This window comes from Lithobates pipiens, unplaced genomic scaffold, assembly GCF_037356315.1.
Source record: "Lithobates pipiens isolate NorthernLeopardFrog02 unplaced genomic scaffold, aLitPip1_a1.2 Scaffold_1, whole genome shotgun sequence".
Taxonomy (NCBI): Eukaryota; Metazoa; Chordata; class Amphibia; order Anura; family Ranidae; genus Lithobates; species Lithobates pipiens.
Genome location: NW_027507685.1, coordinates 186,261,689 through 186,282,237, shown reverse-complemented (window position 1 = coordinate 186,282,237; position 20,549 = coordinate 186,261,689).

Below are 20,549 nucleotides of genomic sequence, written 5' to 3'. Positions count from 1 at the left end.
AAGTGGTTCTATGCATTATGGTAAAAAAAACTTCTGGGTGCAGCTCCCCCAAGCCCCCCTTACACTTACCTGAGCACCATCTCAATCCAGCAATGTGCATGAGAGCAGCAGTTCTCCTGGGTCTTGCCTGCCTCTTTGGCTCGCACAACAGTGAGAGCAATTGGCTCCTGCTGCTGTCAATTACAGCCAGTGAGCCAATGAGGAGAGAGGGCGGGGCCAAGCCGCGCTATGTGTGAATGGACAATGTCCATTCATAGGAGTATGGGTCAGAAGCAAGCCTGCTTGAGTGCCCCCATAGCAAGAGGCTTGATATTGGGGGGCACTTGGCAGGGGGGCGGAGCCAGGACCACCAGTGGGGGACCCAAAAAGAAAAGGACTGTGACTGCTCTGTGCAAAATCATTGCACAGAGCAGGTGATTATAAACTGTTATTTTACAAATAAGCTATACATTTAGAATCTCTTCATTATTGATGTTGATGTAAATGACCTGGTTCCTGGGAAGGCAGCTTCTACACTCCAGGGGATCTCCAAGGTCTCCTTGGCTTGTAGTGTAATGTAACAAATATGGAAATTATAAAGCCACACTGCCTCTAAGAGGTTCAGATACAACTTCCAATAAAAGTCAGGGGGATGATCCAAAAAGCAGCCAACATGGGGTCCAATGGTTTCGCCTTCATCAGGGCTTGATTGACAACAGTGTGAAAAGACTAGAAGTGAGCTGGACCTATAAGTGTATTTCTTCCAGTGTGATTGCAAGCAAACCAGCTACTGACAAGGTCTGTGCCCCTTTAGAATTTTATTGCAATAAAGTATCTGGACCTCTTAGCAGTGGTGTGGCACTTCAATTTCCATTTTTGTTACTTGGGAGGTAAGTCCTTCTAAAAATGTAGCATATTGCCTCTGTTAGGGAATACAAACTGATACAGCGTATGCCATTGTGTATTTAACGGTATTTCCTCTTCCCCACCTTTATTATTCTTGATAAGCTGCCACCAAACCATATTTCCAGTTAATGCTCCTGTTTTGCCTGGGGTAGCAATTACTGTTATAATCTATTTCCTTAAATTAATGATGGACAACGCCAGATGAGTATTATGATGCATAGGTTAGATATCATCTGAAAAATGCTCATTTTTTTACTTGGAACAGATTATGATGCATTTCACCATCCTTTTGGCAGGAGAATCACAAAGCACATTGCATTATTGGAGAAAAAAAAAACTAGTTCATTCTTGCTCCTGTTTTTTCTTACCATTAGTTGTTAAATATTAGCTTGGTGTCAATTGCATATTTACTGTAAAATACTTGTTTTGAGGAACAGAGCAAATTTCCCGAAAGCTACATTTTTTAATGTTTTGGGACTGTTGGTAAAGTATATTGCTGAGGCCTGGTTTAAATTTAGCATATGTTTTTTTTATTAACCACTTAAGGACCGGAAGGTTTTGCCCCCTTAATGTCCAGGCCATTTTTTGCGATACAGCACTGCTTCTCTTTAACTGACAATTGCGTGCTCGTGTGACATTGTACTCAAACAAAATTGATGTCCTTCTTTTCCCATAAATATAGCTTTCTTTTGGTGGTATTTGATCAGCTCTGCATTTTTTTTATTTTTGTGCTATAAACAAAAAAGAGCAAAAAATTTTGAAAAAAAAAACAATATTTTTTACTTTTTGCTATAATAGGTATCCCCAATTTTTTTTTTAAACCCCAAATTTCTTTATCAGTTTCGGCCAATATGTATCCTTCTATATATTTGTGGTAAAAAAAAAAAAAAAATCACAGTAGGCTTATATTGATTGTTTTGTGCAAAAGTTATAATGTCTACAAAATAGGGGACACATTTATGGCATTTTTTTAAATGTATTTATGTTTTTACTAGTATTGGCAGCGATCTGCGAATTTTTGCGGGACTGCGACATTGTGGCGAACAGATCGGACACTTTTGCCAAATTTTTTAGACAACTGACACTTATACAGCAGTCAGTGCTATAAAAATGCACTGATTACTGTGTAAATGTCACTGGCAGGGAAGGGATTAACACTAGGGATCAGGCTAGGCTACACTGGCGATCAAAAGGTGTTCCCTGGGAGGTGTTTTTAACTGTGGGGGGATGGGACTGACTGGAGGAGGAGAGAGATCAATGTTTCTAATCACTAGGAACAGCAGATCTGTCTCTCCTCCCCTCTCAGAACGGGGATCTGTCTGTTTACATTGACAGATCCCCATTCTGGCTCTCTGTGGAGTGATCGCGGGTGGCCGGCAGACATCTCATCCAAAGCCCAGAATTTACACAGCTTTTGTGAGCTTCAGAAGGCAGAGTGCAGGGATCTGACATAACACACTGCCCAGCATAGACCAGAGAAATTAGTGTAATCTGAGACCTGAGACAAGTGAATGGGCACACACCCCCTTTACACAGTCTCACAGGGAAACATAACAGCTGAGGCAGTCTATGAGCTGCTGTGTGCCGGAGGGGGGGTTAGGCCATCTCCCGGGATTGTCTGGAGTTGGCATAGACTGTTATGCCACGTACACATGATTGCGCATTCCAACAACAAAATCCATGTTTTTTTTCCAACAGATTTTGGCTCAAACTTGTCTTGCATACACACGGTAACACAAATTTTGTCGTAAATTCCAAACATCAAGAATGTGCTGACATACAACACGTACGACGGCACTATAAAGAGGAAGTTCAATAGCTAGTGCACCACCCTTTGGGCTCCTTGTGCTAATCTCATGTTAACAGAAGTTTGGTGAGAGACGATTCATGCTTTTCAGCCTCGTGCTTTTCCGATCGTTAATGCTCTTCAGTTTGTGCTTTGTGGGTTCGTATTTATATTACGTATTTAATTCTCGTTTCTGATTTTAAGCTCCGGCCTTTCTGTTTTTCAGTGCTTTCTGTTTGTTTGTTTTGACCAGCCGACCGTTTTGAAGACATGAGGACCCTCAACCTGGGCCAGAGGTTTTTTAACTACCGTCTGCCCAGAGCCAGAAGAGTGGTGGAGAACGCTTTCAGGATAATGGCCAACTGGTTCCGCCTATTCCTTACATCAGTCAACATGGCGGAATATAAACGTAACCATATAATTCTTGCATGCTGCATTCTCCACAACTATTTAAGGAGAAATTCAATTAACTATGTGGCCTCAGTTGGGCCTGAGACTGGACTTCAGAAAAAAACCCTGACAGCACTTGAAGCTGGCCGTCCTGGCTTTCCCCCGAAGTAAGACAGAAGTATGTTGAGTAGTTTGCTGGTAGGCGGTAATTGATATTTTAAACATTTTAAACATTAAGAAACATTTTCCAAACAAATGTTTTACTTAAACTGAAATAAGATTTACTGCATGGGTTTCTTTTTGCTGTCTCCTAGGTTCTCCAATGGGCTTTTGTTTTTGGCCATTTTCTTCAATAGTGCAAATGTAATTTATTTGATACATGAGGTGACAATCTTTTCTTCAGCTATTATTATGTTGTGGGTCTGCTACACACACACCTTGTTTTTGTTGGTAATGTATGTAATGCATTAATGATAAAAATATTTATCATTTTCATAATATCATATTCATGATATTCATCATTTTCAGCACCATGAATGAATTTTGGTGAGTCACGAAAATGGCATTGTTGTGGCAAATTATAAAGCACTGTGGGAGTTATTTACTAAAGGAAAATACACTTTGCACTCCAAGTGCACTGCAAAGTGCACATGAAGCTGCACTTGAAAATGCAAAGTGGATTTGCCTTTAGTAAATAACATCCATTTCAGTGTAGACACCAACTTAGTCTAAAAAATGATATTGAGCCTTGAAAGAACAAGCCACACATTGTTGAGTAGAAAACTTTTTACTCTGTGCACATTGACATGTTTAGTTAGAAAAGGGTTTTTAAACAAACCAACATATTTTAGTAATACATTTTTTTTTTGGACAGTACAAATAGCCTTTTTTTGTGTTAAAACAGGCATGTTTAACCACTTAAGGACCGCCGCATGGCAATGTACGTCGGCACGATGGCACAGACAGGCACAAGCACGTACATGTACGTGCTTGCCTTCCAGCGGGTGGGGGGTCCAATCGGACCCCCTCTTGCTGGCTGAGGCGGTCCGTTTAGCTTCAGAAGCGATCCGGAATGAGGGGATAGCCATTGGTTTCTTGCCATACCCTCTCGATCGCTCCTGGCGAATGAGAAGCTTCCCCCGCCTGTGTAGTGTAAACACAGGCAGGGAGGAAGTGATGTCATTCTCCTCGAGGCGGTCTTTTTGACTGGACTGCGAGGAGAACACATAGTAAGTGCACCAAACACTACACTGACACGTAGGTACACATAGGCACACAAATTACCACCACCTCCCAGTCACAGTGTCACTGATTGCAGTGATCATTTATTTACTGATCACTGCATTTAGTGTCAGTTGTGTCAGTAAAAAGTGTCAGGGCAGTTAGTGTTAGGTCCAGGGTAGCCCCCTACCCCCCTAATAAAGGTTTAACCCCCTGATTACCCCTAGAGTTAACCCTTTCACCCCCTTTTGCCAGTGTCACTAAGCGATAATTTTTCTGATCGCTGCATTAGTGTCACTGGTGCCGCTAGGTAGCTAGTTATTTTTTTAGGTTCACCGCCAGGTTTTTATAGCGCTAGGTACCCCCATATACTACCCAATAAAGGTTTTCACCCCCTGATTGCCCCTAGAGTTAACCCTTTCACCAGCGATCACCGTATAAGTGTCACTGGTGACGCTGGATAGCCAGTTAGTTATTTCGTTATTTAGGTTCCCCGTCAGGTTTTTATATAGCGTCCGGGACCCCCATATACTACCTAATAAAAGTTTTAACCCCCTTATTGCCCCCAGGTAACCCTTTCACCCCTTTTGCCAGTGTCACTAAGCGATCATTTTTCTGATCGCTGCATTAGTGCCACTGGTGCCCCTAGATAGCTAGTTATTTTTTATGTTCACCGCCAGGTTTTTATAGCGTTAGGTACCCCCATATACTACCTAATAAAGATTTTAACCCCCTGATTGCCCCTAGAGTTAACCCTTTCACCAGCGATCACCGTATAAGTGTCACTGGTGACGCTGGTTAGCCAGTTATTTAGGTTCCCCGTCAGGTTTTTATATAGCATCAGGGACCCCCATATACGACCTAATAAAGATTTTAACCCCCTGATTGCCCCTAGTTAACCTTTTCACCAGTGATCACCGTATAAGTGTTATGGGTGACTCTGGTTAGTTAGTTTGCTTTTTATAGCATCAGGGCACCCACCATTTATTACCCAATAAAGTTTAACCCCCTGATCACCCAGCGGGTGATATCAGTTAGGTTTTAGGGTCAGGGTCTGCGTCGCCCCAGGCAGAGCTAGGTTAGTGCCAGTACCGCTAACACCCACAAGCAAAGCATACACCTCCCGTAGTGGTATAGTATCTGAACAAATCAATATCTGATCAGATCTATACTAGCATTCCCAGCAGTTTAGGGTTCCAAAAAAACGCATTGTTAGCGGGATCAGCCCAGATACCTGCTAGCACCTGCGTTTTGCCCCTCCGCCCAGCCCACCCAAGTGCAGTATCGATCGATCACTGTCACTTACAAAACACTAAACACATCACTGCAGCGTTCGCAGAGTCAGGCCTGATCCCTGTGATCGCTAACAGTTTTTTTTGGTAGCGTTTTATATTTAAATCCTGAAGGCAGTGCTTGGTTTTCGGGGTCCTGTACGTGGCTAGGCTCCCAAAAAGTCCCCCACATGTGGTATCCCTGTATTCGGGAGAAGCAGCAGAATTTATTTTGGGGTGTAATTTCACTTATGCCCATAGCATGTGTGAGCAATATATCATTTAGTGACAACTTTGTGCAAAAAAAACTAAATTGTAATATTCCTGCAACTTGTGGCAAAATATAAAATATTTCATGGACTCAACATGCCTCTCAGTAAATAGCTTGGGGTGTCTACTTTCCAAAATGGGGTCATTTGGGGGGGTTTTGTGCTATTTTGGCATTTTATGGCCTTCGAAACTGTGATAGGTAGTGAGGAGTGAAATCAAAAATTTGCACCCTTAGAAATCCTGAAGGCAGTGATTGGTTTTCGGGGTGCCGTACGCGGCTAGGCTCCCAAAAAGTCCCACATATGTGGTATCCCCATACTCTGGAGTAGCAGCAGAATATATTTTGGGGTGCAATTCCACATATAACTATGGCATGTGTGAGCAATATATCATTTAGTGACAACTTTTTCTAAACTTTTTTTTTGTGTCATTATTCAATCACTTGGGACAAAAAAAAACAAATATTCAATGGGCTCAACATGCCCCTGAGCAATTTCCTTGGGGTGTCTACTTTCCAAAATGGGGTCATTTGGGGGGGGGGGTTGTACTACCCTGCCATTTTAGCACATCAAGAAATGAGATAGGCAGTCATAAATTAAAAGCTATGTAAATTCCAGAAAATGTACTCTAGTTTGTAGACACTATAACTTTTGCGCAAACCAATAAATATACGCTTATTGACATTTTTTTTACTAAAGACATGTGGCTGAATACATTTTGGCCTAAATGTATGACTAAAATTTAGTTTATTCGATTTTACTTATAACAAAAAGTAGAAAATATTTTATTTTTTTAAAATTTTCAGTCTTTTTCCTTTTATATCGTAAAAAATAAATATTGCAGACGCAATCAAATACCATAAAAAGAAAGCTCTATTTGTGAGAAGAAAAGGACGCAAATTTTGTTTGGGTACAACATTGCATGACCGCGCAATTACCAGTTAAAGCAGTGCAGTGCGAAATTGTAAAAAGACCTCTGGTCCTTAGGCTGACAATTGGTCCGGGGCTTAAGTGGTTAAAACAATAACACAATACACAACTCAGGAACTTACAAATAGAGATGGACGAACTTTCGACGGGACGTAACGCGAACGCGGCCAAAAGTTCGCAAACCGCAAAGTTTGCGGCGGGCCCCATTGACTTCAATGGCAGGCGAACCTTAAAAACCTACAGGTCATATTTTCAGCCACAAAATACTTACTAGCTGTGCACACATAGTCCCACCACATGGCCACTGACATAACACATGTATGAAGTGAATCTGGGATCGACAACTACAAGCATTCTTTTTTTTATCTGTGAAATTTTGACAATTCAGGACTCGGGAGCTCATGAAGGCAATGGATGAGAGGAAAGGTCAGGGTAGGTTATGAAGAGGGTGCAGGAGATGATCACCAGCACCGTGATAGAGAGCACTGACACCAGCACCGTGATAGAGAGCACTGACACCAGCACTGTGATATAGAGCACTGACACCAGCACCGAGATAGAAAGCACTGACACCAGCACCGTGATATAGAGCACTGACACCAGCACCGTGATATAGAGCACTGACACCAGCAATGTGATAGAGAGCACTGACACCAGCACCGTGATATAGAGCACTGACACCAGCACCGTGATATAGAACACTGACACCAGCCCCGTGATATAGAGCACTGACACCAGCACCGTGATAGAGTGCACTGACACCAGCACCGTGATAGAGTGCACTGACACCAGCACCGTGATATAGAACACTGACACCAGCACCGAGATAGAGAGCACTGACACCACACCAGCACCGAGATAGAGAGAGAGCACTGACACCAGCACCAAGATAGAGAGCACTGACAGCAGCACTGATACCAGCAACTCGCTGCTGGGCACCAAAAAGATCACACCGCTCAACCTCTTCAAACAGGAGGGTACGGGCATATAGTACGGTGTGCTTTTTTTATACAAGGAAATGAGACAAATGTAGAAAAAAGCTCTGTGTGCTCGATTAAATAAATCATTTATAGAAATATACATGATCTACTGGTCACATGTGTTGAATTCCTCCGAGATCATCCGATCTGAGATTCCTGCCTCATTCTTTCTTATAAATGTCAGGTAGTCAACACTGTCGTGAGCTAGACGAGTGCGCTTATCGGTCACGATCCCCCCTGCTGCGCTGAACGTCCTTTCCGACATGACACTGGACGAATGGCAAGCCAACAGTTCCATTGCAAATTGGGCAAGCTCTGGCCAGAGGTCAAGCCTGCCCACCCAGTAGTCCAGGGATTCATCACTCCTCAGAGCATCCACAACGGCCGTTAACCCAATGTAGTCGGACACCTGTTGGTCTAGGCATTCCCTGATGCTGTATCCGGATGAGACCTGTCAATGGGTCGGCTGAAAGAATGACCTCATATCAGAAGTCACCAACACATCTTCAAACCGCCCTCTTCTTGCAGGCGCTGTTGAATTGGTACCCGCAACTCTTTCTCTGGGAGTGGTAATTCCTCCTCTGCCAGCGCACGCAAAAGCAGAATGCAGCATTTCTCGAAGCAAGGCCTGGAAGTGCTCCATTCTGACAGCCCTCTGTGACAGTGGTAACATTTGCGCCATTTTGTGTTTGTAGCGGGGGTCCAAGTACGTTGCCACCCAGTACTGGTCTTTGACCCTTGTGCTTTTTATACGGGGATCCCTGTTAAAACACTGGAGCATGAAGGCCCCTATTTGCACTAAACTGGAAGCGGTGTGTTGGCCTGGCTCCTGCTCATCATCCAGGATAATGTCGTCCTCCTCGTTCTCCTCTCCCCATCCACGCACAACAACAGGGATCCCAGAAAGGTTTAAAGCATGCTCTTCTTGCTCCTCCTCATCCGCCCCGGCACCATCCTCCTCTGACTCCTCTTCAGACTCCTGTTGTTGACTTGTCTCAAGAGTAGCCCCCCCGGGAATTCATCCAGCATTGCGACTTCCGCATCTTGCTGCTCCTGCTCCTCCACGGCTTGATCAATGACACAACGCAATGCACGCTCCATAAAGAAGGCATAAGGTACCATGTCACTGATGGCGCCATGGCTGCAACTGACCAGTTTGGTGATCTCATCAAATGGCCGCAGAAGTCTGCATGCTTCGCTCATGAGCAGCCACTGGCATGGTGAAAAAAACCAAGCTCCCAGAACCTGTTCTGCCACAGAGTTCGTACAGGTAGACGTTAACTGCACGTTTCTGCTGGAACAGCCTATCAAGCATATAGAAGGTTGTGTTCCATCACGTCGGGCAATCGCAAATAAGACGTCTGACCGGCAGATTGTGTCACCGCTGAATGTCAGCAAGGCGAGCCATGGCCGTGTAAGATTTTCGGAAATGGGCCGAGATTTTCCTTGCCTGCCGCAAGATGTCCTGGACCCCAGGGTATTTTACAACGAATCGCTGCACGACCAAGTTTAAGACATGTGCCATGCATGGCATGTGCGTAATTTTGTCCTGTTTCAATTCACTAAGCAGATTGGCACCGTTGTCACACACCACTTTACCAACTGTCAAATTGAGTGGTGTTAGCCACTGATCTGCCTGTGAACGCAAAACTGAAAGGAGTGCAGGGCCAGTGTGGCTCTTGGCTAACAGGCACAACAGATGCAGCACAGAATGGCAACGTCTCACCTGGCATGTCAAATAGGTTATGGGGAGCTTGGGCAGCGAAGGGGAAGAGACACTAGCAGCGGAAAAGGAGGAGTCAGCCGAGGAGGAGAGGGAGGAGGATGGAGTAGGAAGAAGAGAAGAGCCAGGCCTGCATGCAATCCGTGGCGGTAAAACCAAATCTACACGAGTGCCACGGGTTACATGCTTGATGGCCGTCAACAGGTTCATCCAGTGGGCAGTAAAAGTGATATACCTTCCCTGCCCGTGTTTGCTAGACCACGTGTCTGTGGTCAGATGTATCTTGGCACCGACACTGTGTGCCAGAGATACATTCACTTGCCGCTGAACATGGCCATATATCTCTGGGATGCCCTTCTGTGAGAAATACTTCCTTCCTGGGACCTTCCATTGTGGTGTTCCAATGGCCACAAATTTTCGAAAGGCCTCCGAGTCCACCAGTTTATATGGCAGTAGTTGTCGGGCTATCAGTTCTGACAAGCCAGCCGTCAACCGTTGGGCAAGAGGGTTATCCGGCATCATAATTTTTTTACGCTCAAATATTTGGCCCAAGGAAGCCTGCCTTTTTGCAGAAAAACGTGAGGATGGCGTGATGAAAGGTGGAGTGGAGGACAATTGTAAGGAGAGAGGAGAAGTAGAAGACGAGGCTGGATGGTGAGAGCCTGGAGTGTGGCTTTGTGTGTTCCCTTGCTCCCACTGGGCTCGGTGATGGCAGCTCATGCGCCTTCTTAAGGCGGTCGTCCATAGGTGAGTTTTGGGCTTACTGTGACTTATGCGTTAACTGCAAAGATTGCAGATGGCAACACTATTGTCAGCAGCGGACACGTTAAAAAAAGCCCACACTGCGGAGCCATGTGCCAGCATCCTGGGAGCGCCAGATGTGACCGTACATGGTTGATGCCTCACTCCTGATACATTAGCAGTCTACTTTGTCCCTCCTGTGCAATGTAAGTTCTTCCTGCTTCTCCTCCCTATCTGCTGGTCCATATCTCCCTCTGAACTCCCCTCCTCTTCCTCTCTTGTGGGCACCCACGTGACATCACTAGACACGTCATCATCGACGTCACCTTCCCCACCGCTTTAATTAGAGATCTAGATTAGAGAGTAGGCAGCAACACCGGGGACCAACCTCCTTGGGCTGCTCTGGATATTGTCGTTAGACTGCTGAGTGGCGGTTGTTGCTACCTCCTCTTCCTGATCCAATGCCAAGAGTGGCTGCTCATCGGAAATGTCTTGATATGGATCGGAAAATAATTCCTGTGACTCAAGCGGAAGGTATATGGTGGTGGTGGTGTTGGTGGTAGTGTCTTTGGGGGTGCACACAGCAGAGAGTGAAGAAGAGGGTGCAGATCGAGAGGATGAGGAGGGTGCAGAAAAGTAAGGCTGAGTGAGCCACTCAACCAAGTCTGGTGCGTCCTTTGACGTAATCCCACGCACCTTCTGCAATTTGCCACTTTGACTCAAGCCTGTTGCTTCTGCCCTACCCCTACCACCCCTGCGGAAGGGCCTGCCTCTTCCTCTGCCTGTCATTTTTTAAATGACCCTATGACAAAAGTCTCTAGAGAAGTGCAGTATGTATGTAGAAGAAGGTATATAACACCCCGCTTCAATCTGTCGTTTTTGGGGGCCACTGGTCTATCACACCAGTTATAATACATTTTTTTTATTGCATTTGTCACTCTTTGTAGTATCGCTGCAGAACCGCTCAGCAGTCACAATGCTGCACAGTGGAAATGCACTATACTATGCTTTCTATATGTGAAAGTATTTTATACGTGTATTACACACCTATATACTGCACACCAAATAGTACACCTATGCCAGTCCTTAAAAGGACCTTTGTGGACCTAGTAGCTAGTGATTTGCAGACTGTCCCTCAGCCCCTACACTGATAAAAGACAGCTGCAGAAACTAGCAGTAATCTGCAGCACAGCCCTGCACCAGCACCCTATATATTGTACACCTATACCAGTGCTTAAAAGGACCTTTGGTGGACCTAGTAGCTAGTGATTTGCAGACTGTCCCTCAGTCCCTACACTGATAAAAGACAGCTGCAGAAACTAGCAGTAATCTGCAGCACAGCAATGCACCAGCACCCTATATATTGTACACCTATACCAGTCCTTAAAAGGACCTTTGTGGACCTAATGGTAATAGCTAGCTAGTGATTAAACTGACTGTCCCGGCTGCACACAGCGTCCTGTCACTACACTGACAAAAGACAGCTGCAATCACCAGCACAGCAGTGCACTGAACCCTATATACTGTACTACACCTATACCAGTCCTTAAAAGGACTTTTGTGGACCTAACAGCTAGCGATTTGTGTCACTACAGTCTGTCTCTGCTCCACATAGCAACCTATCCCTACACTGACATAAGACAGAATGTAAAATGGCCTCCAGATCAGGTCTATTTATAAAGTAGGGGGTATGTCCAATTGTCCATGTGCTGAAATATCTCAATTGGCTGTCCTGTACCCCATGATGGATGTGTCATCATGGGTCAAAGTTCTTTCACACTGTAAACACATATGTCCGCCGGGCGAACAGCGGCTATAGTCCGCCGGTTTGGCGAATCGCCAACACGCAAAATTTGCCGCGAACCGACCACCGGGTGAACAGTTCGGCCATCCCTACTTACAAAGTTCAACTTTGACAAAGTGAAGGCAATATCAGACATTATTATGTCCAAACTGTGTTGATCTTGCCTTCATCGGATGGGGTGATGTCACCCCTGTGAAAACCAAATTTTGAAGATGCACACAAATTGACAGTCAAAATCGGGATTTCCCTCCTGATCCCATGCCTAATGTCAACACATGCTAGCTCCCATCATGGGGGATCAATGGACGTGTTTCAGAGGTGCAACCCCTTGCTCTCAGCTACGTGAATTGCCAGGAAGGGTTTGCACCCCAAAAACACGTACCTTGATATTCCGTGATGCCAGATAGCACATGTTGACACACTGTCTGCATCTTCAAATTTTGGCTTTTAAAATTTTGGAGAAAAATTTGAAAAATAGAAACAATTTTATAATGTTGGTGTGTTTTCGATTCTGCCTAAAACATCAATGATGTTTTTGAGTATTTTGTCAACATCATTGATGTCTTCCTTGATCTTCTGTAAACCTCGATTGCACACCATGATCTCCCCGATGAAGACATGCACTTGCACTTGTGAAATGAGATTCTTTTTCCACAACATCCACATTCCCTAAAAGAAAAAAACACACCATGTAAATATGCAGGCATTCATCTATTACTTGAAGCTGTGGTCTCGGGCACTCACCTGTTGTGGTCACTATTTCGCTAAATAAACCTCTCCTTCCTCCATATCTTCTTGCTGTTGTTTTTGGATTTCCTCTTCTTTAGGAGGTTGGGGGTCCCTGGTGACCTCAGATGACCCAAGTCTTTTCTCCCCTATGCGAATGAGGTATACTTAGCAGACAGATATTTGAGGCAAGAAATAGGAATATGCAAGTGTCGTACAACTGTCTGTTTTGGCAGAGTTCAAAGCTGAAGACATGATTTTATCCCTTTACAAAGCTGGAATACTTACTTTTTTGTTAAAGTATCACACATGTAGACACCCCTTGTATCCACTGGAGCACCTGTGTGGGACACCCTAAAAAGTTTGTTCAGGTGTCCCCACACTAGTGCACCTGCATCCATATGTGTAAACAGCTGCTGAGTGTCCTCTTCTTACACTGAATCAAGTTTGCCTTTCATTCTAGTTACAAACCCAACTAGACGACAATGTACTAAACTAAATAGGCATGACCAAATGTAGTTAACCTGCATCTGCAAAAAACATTGTTTTAGTGGGCGAACTAACAATGTTTACTACAAACGATTACTGTGCCCACGAACCTGAATCTTGCCATTTTATACTGTACAACAGTAAAGAAAAGCACATGGAGCAGCACGAACATAATAAGAAGAATAGGAACACACAACAAAATACTTACTTTTTTGTAGCACTCTCTGGATTCTTTTGTACTGATCCTGCTCTGCTCCCTCAATTTGAGGTCTGACCATCGTTTCCTTGGTTGATCCTTTGATTGCCGTACCCCAAAATTCTTCGGCTGACTTTTCACAACTTTAGTCATGATCTTGGCATTTCTCACATTTGGGTTGCTGCTTGTTCTAACGAGAAGTGTCCCCCCATATGATAGTGTCCGCCCTATACTGCGCATCTGTTGTCGGAAATTCCGATCATGTGTACACAATTCTGACGCACAAAGTTCCACGCATGCTCGAAATCAAGCAGAAGAGCCGCACTGGCTACTGAACTTCAATTTTCTTGGCTTGTCTTACGCCACCACGTTCTTGACGTTCAGAATTTCCAACAACATTGTGTGGCCGTGTGTATGCAAGACAAGTTTGAGCCAATATCCGTCAGAAAAAAAGAGTGGGAGGTAACATTGTCATTTTCGACAATGCCTCATATATTAATATGTGTACCAAGATTTTGCGCAATACTGAGTGGTATCGGCGAGTCCCGGCCGATATAGTTCCCAAGTACAACGAGTTTTATTCTCTCGTAGATACCGCATATTCACATCAGGTAATCACTAAACAAACTTGGGAATATATCCGCAATAAATTTCCCCGCACCTCTGTGTTTTACACATTACCCAAGCTTCACAAGGACGCAAAAAAAACCCCCTGGTAGGCCTATTATTTCCGGCATGGGGCCATAAGCGACGCTAGCAAACTCATAGATGAATTCCTTAAACCTTTGGTCATAGCACTGCCCTCTTTTGTTAAAAACACGTTACATTTCCTTCAGATTTTGGAAAACTTACGAATTCCGGATAGCGCTCTTTTCGTTACAGTGGATGTAGAATCCCTCAATAGTTGTATTCCCCATACCAAAGGGTTGGCGATTATCAAACATCTCATACAGAGGGAACAACATTTGGACCCCATGTATGGTGAATTTGTGGGCTCTATGCTAGATTTCATTTTACAACACAACTTGTTTACTTTCAATGGCTCCCATTACCTCCAGGTGCAGGGGGTAGCGATGGGCACTTGTTGTGCCCTGTCCTATGCCAACCTGTACCTGGGGGAGTGGGAGGCCATGGTCCTAGATGACAAGGACTTATCGATGTACTCGGACCACATTCTATGTTGGTACCAGTACATCGATGACATCTTCATCTGGGATGGCTCCCCTGACCTTTTGGAACAGTGGTTGTGTAGAATCAACAAGAATGACTTTAATTTGCAATTCACAATGTCCTTTGATTCACAACATGTCACCTTTTTGGATGTTGAAGTGTACTGAAAAGATAAAGGTCTCATTGGTAGTAAACTGTACAGAAAACCCACGGCAGGTAATTCCATCCTTTACGCCTCTAGCTTCCACCCGCAACCTTTGCTAAATTCCATCCCCTACAGTCAGTATCTGAGGATACGCCATAACTGTTCTGATGAGTCTGTTTTCAGGGAGGAGGCGAATAAGCTCCGCGACCGTCTATTGTCGTGGGGTTATTTGCATGCCTCCCTGAAACGCTCATTTAAGCAAGCCTGTACCCGTACTAGTGAATCTTTACTCCATTCCACCAAATCCTCTGATGATATCAATATCACCAGAATCATTACGAGATACAATACTCAACTCAATGATATAAAAAATTATCGCTAAATACTGGCACTTGTTGGTGTGTGACCCCTCTCTGGGGAAATTTGTCACCCCTACACCCCATTTTACCTTTAGAGGGGCCACCTCCATTGGTGACAGATTGGTAAACAGTGAATTTCGGGGAGAGGACAGGAACCGCCACTGTAAATTTAAGGGTACTTTCATATGTGGCAAATGCCACTACTGTAAATGCATGCTAGTACAAAAAAAAAATCAGACTTTACCCAATGGCCAAACTTTTTACCCAAGACATTTTGCCAATTGCCGCACGGCAGGGGTAGTATATTTGTTACTTTGTGAATGCCAATGCTTTTATGTTGGTAAAACGAAATTAGAGTTTTGGAGAAGAGCATACAGACACATTACTAGCATGCAGTCATGCGACCCAGATCTACCTCTGGGCCGACATACGACTGTAGTCCACAACGGTAAATTCCCTAAGATCCAGTTTTTAATTTTGGATCGTATACATCCTAGTCCTAGGGAGGGCGACTGGAACAAAATCCTTTTACAAGTTGAATCTCGCTGGATTTTTAAACTAAAGGCTACACAGCCACCAGGCCTTAACGACTGTATTTGGTTTAAACCATTTCTTGAAGGGTTCTCAACAGGACATAGGGAAAAATAACCGTATTATTATAAATAGGCATTTTGTATTTATATACTATTATATAATTAGTAAATAATTTAATTACATATTTTTTTGTCAATTACCATTATTGTTATTTATTATTATTATTATTATTATGATAATGTTTATCGGTAATTAATTATTATTTTTTGTTCATATCTTTATTATATATATTCTTGTCATGTGGTTTTCTGGTTTTCCGGGCTCTTTAAATCTTTATGATTGACAATTTCATAAGTTTCTATTTATTATTCATTGATATACATTTTTTCCCCTTTTTTTGCTTTTTCCTTTTTATACTCCACACTGTCTATTAGTGTCGCTCCCATACACCTTTTTTTTTCTTTTTTCCCCCCTTTGGCTCAGTGTCCCGATCAGGGATCACCCGACACACAAAGCCGCCAGGATTTATTTATGATGGCGGCTTGGGAGGAGATGCGACCACTGTCTTGTACAGCGGCCGCCCTCCATCTTGCAACCCCAGCGGACATGCGCTGTCTGCTCGGGGAAGCTTGACGTGTCGGCGGGTGGAGGGGGCGGAGCCCCGTTTCAGCGCTGATTGTTTACGCCAGCTGATTGGAGGGCTCTGCCTTTTTACAGCTTGACCGCACACTCGTCGGCACTCCACAACTGTCGTTGTGAGATGCTGAGCGAAGGGTCTTGCTGCCTCTCATCTGTCCATACCTCCAAGTAACTTCTGTTCATGTTTTTTTCTTCACTGGCTACCCCTATCTTTTTGACTTGGAGCCCTGTGAGCCTTTGGTTTGACCACAGAGGCTCCGCCATTTTTTTTTTTTTTTTTATTCCCTTTTTTCATTTTTCTTGTTCCTTTTTTCTTCAGGGTCTTCTGCCATTTATGCCTCAGTGGCCCCCTCGGTGTACAACCTGTAGCCAATCCCACTCCACTGGACAAGGAATTGGGGTCCCCTTTGGGCTCCCCCTATATATGTTTTACACTTTGGAGCTCTATCAGAAAGGCCAGTCCTGAGCACTGGAATACTAAGCATGACATTTGTTTGATTTATTTTAATTATTCATACACTACATGCATCTACTCCTGTAATTATACATTTAAGTACGATAATGTCTATATGTACCCTCATTTCCTTTTGGCTGTTCTGTCTCATTAACACCCTGTTACTTGTGCTCTTTTTTAGAAAGGTGCCTTTTTCTTTATACCTACCCCTGATGAAGGAGACCAGCACTTCTCCAAAACGCATAGGGTTTTTGAGCACCCTGGCCTACCTTATGTTACATGGGTGACTCCTCATCTACTACTGTCACCCCATTACAGATATTACTGCATGTATTTTAATCATGTTATGATTTTCATATATGTTTTTTGATTGTTATATCTGTACACACATTTTGTTAAATACTGTTTTATTCTACCCTTGATTACTGTACATGCCGTGAAAGTCCAAACAATAGGGGGTTCTCCTTTTTTCAGAACTCTCTTGTAGGTTAATCTGCTATGTTTGCGTGTTATATTCACTATGCGATTTTCATCAATATGCTGTCATTGTTTGCAACTTCCATCCATTTGTGTAAGTATCGTGGTCCTCCTCCCTCACTCACTCTCAGGTCTGGGCGCTCTTTGCTTCACTCCCGGCATGTGGGGTCCCTTTTTTACCCCTCCACTTTTTGGTGGGTGGCCTGGGATATTGTTATGGCTATGGGTTCCCCAGTTCCCAGGTTTTTCTTTGTTTTGCACTCCACCCTGGAGCGCTGACACCAGCCGCTCACGAGTCGGCAGCGTGGTGACACAGGAAGTGACTCCACTTCCTCTGGGCAGGCTTGTGCTGCGCGTCATCATGCCGGGGGACTTTATGGGTGGCGTTTCCCAGCAATTTCGGCCACGTCTCTCTGCCCGTCTACTGAGGCCAGCTGATGGCCATCACAATCAATGTATCAGGGAATTATTAGACCAGACTGTGTGGACTGCACAGAGAAAACCCAAAAGGCATGTACCGTATATACTCGAGTATAAGCCGAGATTTTCAGCCTCTTTTTTGAGGCTGAAAGTGCCCCCCTCGGCTTATACTCGAGTCATCGCTGTCTGCCCGCTCGATCAGCGTGTCGAGCAGACAGACAGCGGCCATTCTATAATTCAAAAGCCGCGCCTCCGGCTCCGCCTTCGCCTGTGATAGGCGGAACACTGAATTTCCCAGCAGCCTGTGTTCCGCCTATCACGGACATCGTATCATCCTCGTACTACGGACGAGGATGATACGATGTCCGTGATAGGCGGAACACAGGCTGCTGGGAAATTCAGTGTTCCGCCTATCACAGGCGAAGGCGGAGGCGCGGCTTTTGAATTTTACAATGGCCGCCGAGGCGCCGACGAAGAGGGCACGGGACGGAGGCAAGGCAAGGCACGGCACGGGACGGGACGGGACGGAGGCAAGGCAAGGCACGACACGGGACGGAGGCAAGGCACGGCACGGGACGGAGGCAAGGAGGCAAGGCACGGGACGGAGGCTCGGGACAAAGGCTCGGGACACAGGTAGGCTGGACACACACACACACACACACACACACACACACACACACACACACACACACACACACACGGATGGATGGATGGAGACACACACACACACAGGGATGGATGGATACACACACACACAGGGATGGATGGATGGATGGAGACACACACACACAGGGATGGATGGATGGAGACACACACACACAGGGATGGATGGATGGATGGATGGAGACACACACACACAGGGATGGATGGATGGATGGACACACACACACACAGGGATGGATGGACGGACACACAGGGATGGACGGACACACAGGGATGGACGGACACACAGGGATGGACGGACACACACACAGGGATGGACAGGCATGTCTCACCCTCGGCTTATACACGAGTCAATAAGTTTGCCAGTTTTTTTGGGGGTAAATTGGGGGCCTCGGCTTATATTCGGGTCGGCCTATACTCGAGTATATACGGTAGGTGAAATAACAATAGTGTTTATTATAAGTGACAAAAAAGTGAAAACAAACAGTGCACTACCAACCACAAACAACAAGTAATATATACGATAAATGGGAAATACCAGAGTCGTAAACAAAAGCCAGACCGAGGTCATACATTGGGGAATCAGTAGATGGGTAAGGATAGGGAACCAGCAGGAGAGGGAGAGGACGGGTGGATGGACTGCAGAGCAGGGATCTTTAGGTAACAGGATACAAGAGGGACAGGTCCAGGATGGGCTCAGGATCGGGAGGGATCAGGTCGGGTAGATACAGGCTCAAGGTCCAAGTACAGGCAACAAGGTCAGGGCACATGGAGAGAGCAATACCAAGGCAAGCATGTAAGGGGTTGCCGGGTATTTATAAGCCTACCAATGATTAACCTCACATAACAACTGAGCGCAGAAGGTGCTGTCTGCTCCACACTGCCGGAGTACACCCGCTGGTGGGCACTGGTACTACAGCCCAAGGATCCAACAGTGCCACCAGGAGGTAGGTCCTCTTATTACAGGCCCTGGGTGTTAGAAGACACCCGCTGGTGGACACTGGTACTGCAATCCAAGAGACCAACAGCGCCACCAATGGGTGGACCTTTTCATGACAGTACCCCCCCTCAAAGGAGCAGCCTCCGGACGCTCCAACTAGATGTAATTGTCCAAAGTTAATGGCCTTAACCCAAACCGCACAACGGATGAGGGCACTTCAAGCTGGGCACCGGGTACTTCAAGCTGGGCAGCGGATATGTCAAAGCAGACAGCGGGCACATCAAAGCAGGCAGCAATCTCCGGGTCGTCGGGCTGGGCTACAGGCTCCCGGACCTTAGGCCGAACAGCAAGTACCATAAGGGCAAGCTGGATCACAGGCACCGGCTCAGCAAGCTGGGTAACGGGCCCTGGCCTAGCGGGCTGGGTGACAGGCCCCGGCTCAGCGAGCTGGACAACAGACACTGGTCCAGCAAGCCGGTGACGTACTCTGGTTCAGAAGACTGGGTAATGGGCACCGGCTCCGCAGACTGGGACTCGGGCACCGAAACTTCAGGCTGGGACATGGGCACATCAGTCTGGGAGGCTGGCACATCAGACTGGGAAGCCGGAACATCAGACTGGAAGGCTGGCACATCCGGCTGGGAAGCAGAGAGATCAAACTGGAAGGCTGGCACATCAGACTGGGAAGCTGGCACATCAGACTGGGAAGCAGAGACATCAAACTGGAAGGCTGGCACATCAGACTGGGAAGCCGGCACATCAGGCTGGGAAGCCGGCACATCAGGCTGGGAAGCCGGCACATCAAGCTGGGAAGCCGGCACATCAGACTGGGAAGCCGACACATCAGGCTGGGAAGCAGAGACATCAAACTGGAAGGCCGGAACATCAGACGGAAAGACTGGTACATCAGACTGGGAAGCAGATACATCAAGCTGGGAAGCCGGAACATCAGGCTGGGAAGCAGAGACATCCAACTGGAAAGCCGGAACATCAGGCTGGGAAGCTGGCACATCAGACGGAAAGACTGGCACATCAGATGGAAAGACTGGCACATCAGACTGGGAAGCAGAGACATCAAGCTGGGAAGCTGGCACAGCAGGCTGGGAAGCTGGCAGCAGGACATCAGACTGAAAGGCTGGCACGTCGGACTGGAAGGCAGGCAGCGGGACATCAGACTGGAAGGCTGGCACGTTGGACTGGAAGGCAGGCGACAGGACATCAGACTGGAAGGCTGGCACGTTGGACTGGAATGCAGGCACTAGGACGTCCGGCTGGGTAGCTGGAACTGGGACGTCCGGCTGGGTAGCTGGAACTGGGCTTTGTATGTAGGTGCAGGG